This window comes from Hemitrygon akajei, chromosome 3 (assembly GCF_048418815.1).
Source record: "Hemitrygon akajei chromosome 3, sHemAka1.3, whole genome shotgun sequence".
In the NCBI taxonomy this organism is placed as follows: domain Eukaryota; kingdom Metazoa; phylum Chordata; class Chondrichthyes; order Myliobatiformes; family Dasyatidae; genus Hemitrygon; species Hemitrygon akajei.
Window position 1 is genome coordinate 40,603,676 of NC_133126.1, and position 9,976 is coordinate 40,613,651.

General features: G+C 44.0%; 1 long non-coding RNA gene across 1 annotated transcript; it reads left to right on the forward strand.

Moving 5' to 3' along the window:
- Positions 1–548: 548 nt before the first annotated feature.
- LOC140724883 (uncharacterized) lies at positions 549–6,086 on the forward strand. Its single transcript, XR_012098204.1, has 2 exons — positions 549–1,294; positions 3,938–6,086. It is a non-coding gene; the product is annotated as an uncharacterized lncRNA (long non-coding RNA).
- Positions 6,087–9,976: the final 3,890 nt, after the last annotated feature.

Sequence of the window (9,976 nt, forward strand, 5' to 3'; positions counted from 1 at the left end):
TATGATCTGAATCTAACTCCACATTCCAATCTTCCCACTGTAACATTTCATCCTTTTACTTACTGAGAATTTATCTATCTCTGATTTTAAAATATTCAAAGATAGCTTGTAATTCCCTTTGCTGAAGAGGATTCTAAAGGCTCATCAGCTTCTAAAAGAAGAAAATTGCACCTCATCCCTGTCTTAAATGGACAACCCTTTAGTTCTCTCACAGGGGGTAGCATCCTCTCCACTACAAAACCATCACAACCCATCAGAATTTCAGTCAACACCCCTCTTCCACTCTAAACTTCAGCAGATACAAATCTAGTCTGTCCAACTTTTAATCATCAGACAACCCATCCATTCCAGGTGTTAGTCTAGAAAAGCTTCTCTGAATGCTTCCAATGTATAAAATATTGTTTGAAATGAGGAGAACAATGCTCAATGCAATACCCCAGATTAGGTTGCACTTATGTTCTATATAACTGAAGTAAAATCTCCATAGTTTTATAATCAATTCCCCTCAATATAAACAATAATATTCCTTCCTAATTATATGCTGTAAGAAGTGAAAGGGTTAAGGTTAGACTGTGCTAAGATCTAAGCTTACAAAACATATGCTGACACATTGCTAAATAAGGATATAAGATTCTTGCAAAACTGTATAGGTACAATCTGTACCTTGTGGTAATCATGAAGAACTAAAAGGGAGTCATTAAGCTAGGAGCTGAGAGCGGAGGTGGATGAAACAGATGGAGATAAGCTGTACTCTTGTGGCTAACTCCAAGGCCGATGAGTGTTTTGAAAACTTGGCAGACATGGCTCTGCGGATGGCTAACTCCAAGGACAGAGGATATGAGAAAATGTGTATGTGACCCCCGAAATGTACAAGCTGTGGGGAGGGGGAGAGTGGAGCTGACTATGAATAATTGTAGGAATGATACAGCAACTGAGGGACACGTGATAACCTACTTGAAACTGTATAAAAGGAAATGAAATGTAATGCTCTGGGCTCAATACTGCTGGAGCAGTTTTGGGTCCGACTCTGCAGACTCGTGAAAAATAAAGCTTTGCCGCTTTGCAGTTTGCTGAGACTCATGGTGGGAGTTATTTCTGACAGCTGGGGGTCTCGTCCGGGATCCCCACTCCGGTCGTGGAGGGCGAGAGGAAGGACATCGGAGAAGGTGCACCCTGCCGAGTTCGGCAGTCCCTGATTCCTTGCTCGTCGTCTGAAACGGCTTGAGCGAGTGAGATCCGGACAGCGCAAGGCGGCAAAGCAGGGAGGAAAGGAGACGGTTCTACGGCACACCGGGTAAGTGAGACTAGCTAACTGAGATCTAGGTGGGTGTGACCGGGTAAACTAGGTGTGACGACACCTAGAGTAAAAAGAACCGGGCCGGGAAGGGAATAATGGGAGGGGGAAGCTCAAAGGAAGAGGAGCCGGAGAGTTCGGGTTTGTTCCCGAAGGTACCTCCTGATAGCCCCCTCGGTAGAATGTTTGCAGGATGGGGATATGGACGAACAAAGGGAAAGCAGAAAAAGAGAATGGTAGAATATTGCAAATCATGGTCCAAACAGCCAATAAAAGGGTCCTCGGTATGGTGGCCACCATTTGGGTCAGATGAGGATTGGGTTAGACAGGCCTTAAACATATATGTAAACTCTAAGCCAAATGTAAAAGAAGAAGAAAGTGAATACGCCTCTTGCTGGGTTTCGGGGCCAGGAGACTCAGCCAGAAGTTACAAATTGGAAACAAAGAACAAGGAGAAACCTCCTTGGGAAGTATTGAATCATTTACCTCCGCCTTACGTGCCCCGGCCTGAACAACCGGAGGCGGCTCCCTCTGCCCCCCTCCAACCGGACGATCCGGCACGGGAGGCGGAGGCTGAAAAGGAAAAAGAACGGGAAGAATGGGCGGAAGAAGAAGAAAAACGAAAAGGGGAATACGATGAGTGGTTAGAAAAAGAAAGGAAGAAGTGGGAGGAAGGGAATCCACCACAATCAGGACCCCCCTTTATTATGACGCGCTCCCGGACACGACAACGGGTGAAAAAGGAAGAGGAGCAAAAATTCAACTATATCAAGGGGCAATTGATCCGTGCTCCGGTGTTAGTCTTGCCAGCCCTGGAAAAACCATTCCAGCTGTACGTCAACAATGCCGAAGGAATGGCCCAAGGGGTACTCACCCAACTAAGAGGAGGAAAGCGGCAACCCGTGGCTTTCCTGTCAAAAATGTTAGACCCGGTATCGCGTGGATGGCCCACCTGTATCCAAGCAGTGGCAGCGACAGCGGTATTGGTAGAGGAAGCCCGGAAACTAACCTTTGGAGGGAAGATCACAGTGCATTCTCCCCACTCGGTCAGCACCCTACTAGCCCAGAAGGCACATCGGTGGCTCACTGACTCCCGCATTCTAAAGTACGAAACTATACTGATGACCGGAGAAGACCTAAACTTCGCAAAGGATTCCAGTTGCAACCCAGCCCAGTTCCTCTATGGAGGACTAGAAGAAAAGGAGTCAGAACACGACTGTATTGAATTGTTGGACTTGCAAACAAAGAGCCGGGAGGACTTACAGGAAGTTCCCCTGGGAGAAGGACAGGAATTGTATATAGATGGATCCTCACGATGTATTGATGGAGTACGGCACAGCGGATATGCCATCATTGACGGAGAGACTGAAAGAATAGTGGAGTCCGGGAGATTACCGGGAAACTGGTCGGCCCAGTCATGCGAATTATACGCACTCCAGAGGGCTCTGAGGATATTGGAGAAGAGGATCGGAACAATATACACTGACTCTAAGTACGCCTATGGGATAGTACATACCTTTGGGAAGATATGGAAAGAAAGAGGACTGATAACGGCCAGAGGAAAGGGACTGGCACACGAGCAAATGATAAGTATGACATTGGAAGCCCTGGCCCTACCAACTGAGATTGCGGTAGTACATGTACCCGGACACCAAAAAGGATCAACACCTGAAGCAGTAGGGAACCGTCTAGCCGATGGGGAGGCCAAACGAGCAGCCGTTGAAGACCCGATCCAACTCCTGACCTTGATACCAGTGAGGGAAGGACTTACTAAACAACCTATGTTTACCCAAATAGAGATTGATAGCATGAACCAACTAGGAGCCCGAAAAGACACTGATGGTAAATGGACGGTCCCGGATGGGAGACAGGTACTAAATAAGGAAGTAACCCGCAACATCCTCCAACAGTTGCACCATCAAACCCACTGGGGAGTACAGGCCATGTGCGACACAATTCTGAGGGACTATGTATGCAAAGGAATATACACACTGGCCCAGCAAGAGATAACTGGATGTCCGACGTGCCAGCGGATAAACAAGAAAGTGATGCGATCCACTCCAAGAGGTGGCCAGCCACTGGCCATGAGACCGTTCCATAGAGTCCAGATCGACTTTACCGAACTACCCTCAGTGCAGAGATGGAAGTACCTGTTAGTAATAGTGGATCATTTTACCCACTGGGTGGAAGCATACCCGACCACAAAGGCCGATGCGCCTACAGTAGCCCGAATACTACTAGAAAACATAATCCCCAGATATGGGATCATGGGGTCCATAGACTCGGACAGAGGGACACACTTTGCCTCCAAGACGCACCAGTTGATTTGTGATGCATTGAGTATCCAATGGAAATACCATACCCCGTGGCATCCCCAGAGTTCGGGACGAGTGGAAAGGATGAACAGTACCTTAAAGGCGCAATTGACCAAATTAATGCTAGAAACCAAGTTACCCTGGACTAAGTGTCTCCCCATCGCCCTGTTAAGAATCCGAACAGCACCCAGGAAGGATATAGGAATCTCCCCCTATGAAATGCTGTTTGGACTCCCGTATTGGAATAAGGTAGAAGGGTACCCCACGCTACAAGGGGGTGATATTTTTATAAGGAACTATTTACTGGCACTATCTCGTTCCTTTGCAGAACTGCGGAAGAAGGGTCTCTTGGCCCAGACTCCGCCGCTCGACTTTGCTTTACATCAGATCGTGCCTGGAGATTGGGTTCTGGTACGGACCTGGAAGCCGGAGAAGTTACAACCACAGTGGGAAGGCCCTTTCCAGGTCCTGTTAACCACCGAGGCGGCCGTACGAACAAAAGAGAAAGGGTGGACCCACGCATCCAGAATAAAGGGACCAGTTAAGCCTGAGGGACACACGGAGTGGACCTGTGTTCCCAGTGAAGAACCGTTGGTGGTGAAACTGAAAAGGCAACAAAAATGAACTCAATGTGGACTGTTACATTATTGACTGTAATATATTTAATTCTGTATGTGGGAAAAATAGAAGGGAAATGTGACAAGTGTAGGAACCGAGTTTTGGAGAAAGGAAAAGAACGACCCGGGGCCCTTGTGTCACATTCACATGTAAATGACCAATGTTATGGAAAAGAAAAAGAGGAATGTGAAGAGGGAGGAATAAAATATACCCTGAGAAAGAACAGGGGATACCCCGGTGGATCAGTGAGAGAAGAAAAAGGAGAAGGGAGAAGTTGGAGTGTACGAGAAAGTACATGCCCTGAGACAGAATGGATATGTGAAAGGAAAGAAAAAGGAAGGGCAGAGTTTGGTGGAGTCAGAGAAGAATGGGGAACTTATGGAAAAACAAGACCGGAAATGAAGGAAAACCTGTTTATAGACTTAGCAACTCGAATAGCTACAAGTTTAAATGTAAGTGACTGTTGGGTTTGTGGGGGACCCCACATGAGCGAGCAATGGCCATGGATAGGTGAGAGTTTGAGTGTGTGGGAGCTATTGGCTCATGATTGGGATAAGAAAAGGACTGGGAGGACGCAAGAATGGAAGTTAACAAACTATCCGGAAGGACAAGTATGTGTAGAAAGAAAAGGGAAGGTGAAAGTAGGAGAAAGCCCATGTCAGAGTATAAAGTTGGCTAAAACAAAAAATAATGCTACTTGGTGGCCCGAGGAGCCGACTTGGTACATAACTAAAGGGGCAAAGGACAATTGTACGGCTATGGGAAACAATTCGGGAATCTGGAATTGCAGTGGGCATAACCCGTACGAAGGAATTCCCAGTGTTTGGAAAGCCTGGCGGAAAGCAAGGAAAGGAGGATTTGTCCCAGAAGGTCTGTTCTGGATTTGTGGGAATCAGGCATACACCAAATTGCCGAAAGGATGGGGAGGAGTTTGTTTCTTAGGCCTTATAAGGCCAGAGTTCTTCCTCCTACCCCAGGATGAAGATAGGGAATTGGGAATCAAGTTATTTGACTCACTGAGAAGGGAGAAGCGGGAGATAAAGGTGGGAGAATGGGGCGACGAGTGGCCTCCAGCACGCATGATAGTCTGCTGGGAGGAAGCTGGTGGCGAACAGCCCTGTTAATATTTGGCGGAATACTCATAATGATAATCATATTACCATGCTTAATACCCTGCTTGAGAGCATTAATAACGCGAGTAGTAGTACAGGTAATGCAGCCAGGGAACCCAGCTGACCCGGCTAAAATGCTGTTGCAACGAGGCAGAGAACTGGAAGAGTGGAATCCCTGGACAAATCCTTAGCACACTCTAAAAAGAAAAAGGGTGGAATTGTAAGAAGTGAAAGGGTTAAGGTTAGACTGTGCTAAGATCTAAGCTTACAAAACATATGCTGACACATTGCTAAATAAGGATATAAGATTCTTGCAAAACTGTATAGGTACAATCTGTACCTTGTGGTAATCATGAAGAACTAAAAGGGAGTCATTAAGCTAGGAGCTGAGAGCGGAGGTGGATGAAACAGATGGAGATAAGCTGTACTCTTGTGGCTAACTCCAAGGCCGATGAGTGTTTTGAAAACTTGGCAGACATGGCTCTGCGGATGGCTAACTCCAAGGACAGAGGATATGAGAAAATGTGTATGTGACCCCCGAAATGTACAAGCTGTGGGGAGGGGGAGAGTGGAGCTGACTATGAATAATTGTAGGAATGATACAGCAACTGAGGGACACGTGATAACCTACTTGAAACTGTATAAAAGGAAATGAAATGTAATGCTCTGGGCTCAATACTGCTGGAGCAGTTTTGGGTCCGACTCTGCAGACTCGTGAAAAATAAAGCTTTGCCGCTTTGCAGTTTGCTGAGACTCATGGTGGGAGTTATTTCTGACATATGCTGTATCCATATCTTGTAAATTATGCATGAGGACTCCAAGGCCCCTCTATAACTCAGATCTCTGCAATCTCTCACCATTGGGATAGCTTGCTATTTTTGGATTTTGCTTGTCTAAATAGACGTGTGTTTTGAGGTGGGGGCTGGGAAATAATTTTTCTGAAGTAACTACCATAGCAACTATTTCCAATGAACAGACAAAGCCCTATTCACTAGGTCAGCAATCACAATAAACCACAATAAAGTTGATAAAGATAAAAAATCTTTAATCAACACCAACATGAGAAAATGAAAGTAGCAGTGCATACATTAAAATTACTGTCAGTAAAGAGAACTAAACGGTAACAAAGCTGATGGAGTGTGCTTTCTCTATTCTCATAAGAACGCTCTCCAATGAAAATACAAGAAACAAGAACAATTGGCCAAAGTCACTGCAGTGGATTCAATAAGTCCAATGATAATTGCAATGTAATATTTTTGACAGCATATTACTTGGTAGGCTCCCCTATGAAATAGAGTTCATTTGATTAACACACTGGTTCTGAACTCCATGTTTAATCAAGCTCCTGTCTCTACTCCACTGTAAAGCCTATTCAGTCAGGTTGCTTTCCCTCATTACAAATATCGATGGATATTTTCTCTTATGCTCCAGCATCTGAAATTCATTCATTATATACTGTCATGAAGCAGAAATTAGATTTGTTATATTAGCCACACCGTATATTTCAGATTCAGTGATGTGACAAAATGTCCATTTCTCTCTACATACGGTTGGAAATGTGGGTCTGAGAAGTCAGTGACATTTCATTATAGATACCACAACAACCACTGGACTCCTGACTCGGATTACCATCTGTACATTTGTCCACAGCTAGAAAAGGAAGCACGATGCTTCAGCAGTCCAAACACACTTAGCTGATGAAGGGTCTTGGCTGAAACGGAGACTGTTTATTCATTTCCATAGATGATGCCTGACCTACAGACTTACTCCACCATTTTGTGTGCATTGCTCTGGATTTCCAGCATCTGCAGAATCTCGTCTTTACACTTAGCTGAGTGCAACTTTCTGTGAAGCAACTAAATACATTAGTTGCAATACATTATCGTACAGAGGTCAACTCAGCCTGGAGGCCTTAAATCAAAAGTGGAAGTGCTAGAAATACACAGCAGGTCAGGCAGCATCTGTGCGAGAGAAACATGGGTAGTGTTTCAAATCAATGATCCGTCATCAGAAATAAGAAAAGTTAGAAGTTCGACACATTTCATATTGCAGAGAAGGGAAGAGGTGAAAAGAACAAAGCGGATAGAGTGAAGACCAAGTGAGAATGAAAGAGGTAACATTAGTGATGTTGGCTGAGAGGCGGTGATGAAGGTTTGTCTGGGGAAGGTGAAGACAGAAAGAGAGCAGGGAGAAAACAAAAGCACACTAGAACAGTGGGATCCAGCCACAGCAGTTGCAGGAAATCTGAATTCAAGAATATCGCTGAAAATGGCCAAGAGATCATGTAGCATTTGTACTGAGAAAAAACAAAGATCCAAGTTAACTAAATGGGCTGCGAACTCTCACTAGAAATGGCTAATTCTGACACAGACTGGAAAGACTGGTTATCTGAAGTATACTAATCACCATTGAGTCTTGAGGCTTGGAATGTGAAATCAGAAGATGTGATACTGTGCCTCAAGCTAAATTTGGACTTATTTTTTGGAACAGTCTAAGACTACAGTTCTGATGAAAAGTCACCAACCAATCAAATGTTAATTGTTTTTCTCCTTCCATAGATACTGCCTGACCTGTTGGATATTTCTATCATTTTTCTTTTATTTTAGATGTGTCGCATCTATAGTTTTCTGCTTTTCAGATTGTAAGTCAAGATTTCATTTTGGAAAAGAGACTGCAAGTTTAGAAGAAAAATGTTTACTGCCTTAATTCAAAGAAACTTCCATTAATACTCCACACGCAAAGACCTATATTGAAATATTTTGTCACTTGTATTATGTTTCCCTCTGGTGGTGACTGACAAAACTAAGTCAATACAGGCAAATGGTCATACATACTGGAAAAACATTACTATTTGCGAACATAAGCACTCTATGCCCTGCAACAATATACACTTCTGCTTACTTAATTTTATATTTTGTTTATAATTATTTTCTAACTCACCTTAATGGGGAAGAAAGACATAGAAACTGGAACTGTATGAGTTTTATGTGAAAATCATGCAAAAATAACTGTTTGGAGGTCACTGCATTGCACTAGAGATCCATTATGAGCCTAATAGTGACCATTATGAAACTGGGACTTTAAGGATCAATTCATCCTTGGCTCAGCTAACCTTGCCCTTCATCCGTCACAGCGCTAATGGCCCTGTAGTGAGTGCAGCAAACTCACAGTAGGAATTGGTGATTTGGAGCAAAGTACAACCACCTCTGTTCCCTCACATGAAGTAGTACGTTGTGCAGAATTTGCTTTCACAGATTACAATGTCTCTGAAATACTCCCCTTCACTGTTAGCAGCCTTGTGTTTTAAATGATAAGCCTAGACACAGAGTACATTGAGAGGATATTTCCAATATTGGGAGAATCTAGGACCAGAGGGCACAGTCTCAGAATACAAGGACGTCCCTTTAGAATAAAGATGAGGAGGAATTTTTTTAGCCAGAGGGTGGTAAATCTGTGGAATTCATTGCCACTGACAGCTATGGAGTCCAAGTCACTGGGTATGTTTAAAATGAACGTTCATAGGTTCTTGATTGGTTAGAGTGTCAGAGGAAGGAGAATGGGGCTGAGAGGGAAAATAAATCAGCCATGATTGAATAGTGGAACAGACTCAGAGGGCTAAATGGCCTAATTCTGCTTCTGTGGCTTATGCTCTTATGAACTGCATGGGTGCCCAGTGGCACTCAGCTTGTGCAAGCTTTGACCTATTCAGAATGGAGGAATCCATTGGGTCAGTGCATAAACCGGGAATTGTCCAGACATGCTGGAGAGGATTATGTCAAAATTCCCCTCATCTCCATAGGGTCATCCCTGCCACAATAATGCAGTTGTTATGAGGAGAGATCTTTAAGTCCTCTCTCACTTCCCAGCAGTCAGCACAAGCTCTACACTGAGATCTCAACTAGAGCCCTACATGAATTATTTCACCATATGAATGAATGTGTTAAGTGCACCACACAACATATTTTTGTCCAATTCTGCAGTCTTTTTGAAGACATCAAAGTGGTATTGGCCCTATGCTGAACACTTCAAAGAGGAAATCTCTAATTTCTAAGCAACAAGCTTTCAAACCCTACCACTCCCCCCACCCTGGACATTCTTACTTCTCTCCCCTTCTATCAGGTAGAGAATACTAAAGATTCACACACCACGAAGCTCAAGGACTCTTATCCCAATGTATTAAACTCTTGTATGTAGAGATAAACACTTGTCCTCACAAGCTACCTCGTTGTGGCCCTGCCACCTAATAATAAACATGATAATAATAAACGCCAATTACCAAACAATTCTAAAACAAAGTGAACCTTAGTAACAGAGGCAAAAAATGTTGTAAAAACATTTCTGAATGTGAAAAGGCTACCAATGCTTAAAAGCTGAATTCAAACCAATAAACGCTGCAAAAATATGACAGACTTGTAAAGTGAAAAGAAAGATTCAAGTATGTTAGACCAAGACAGGCGTAAGGAGTTTGTACATTCTCCCCGTGACCTTGCGGGTTTCCTCCGGGCGCTCCAGCTTCCTTACATCCAAAGATGTACCGCTTGTTACGTTAGTTGGTCATCGTAAATTGTAGTGATTAGGCTAGAATTAAATTGGGGGATTGCTGGGTGATGTGACTCAAAGGGCTGGGAATGCCTACT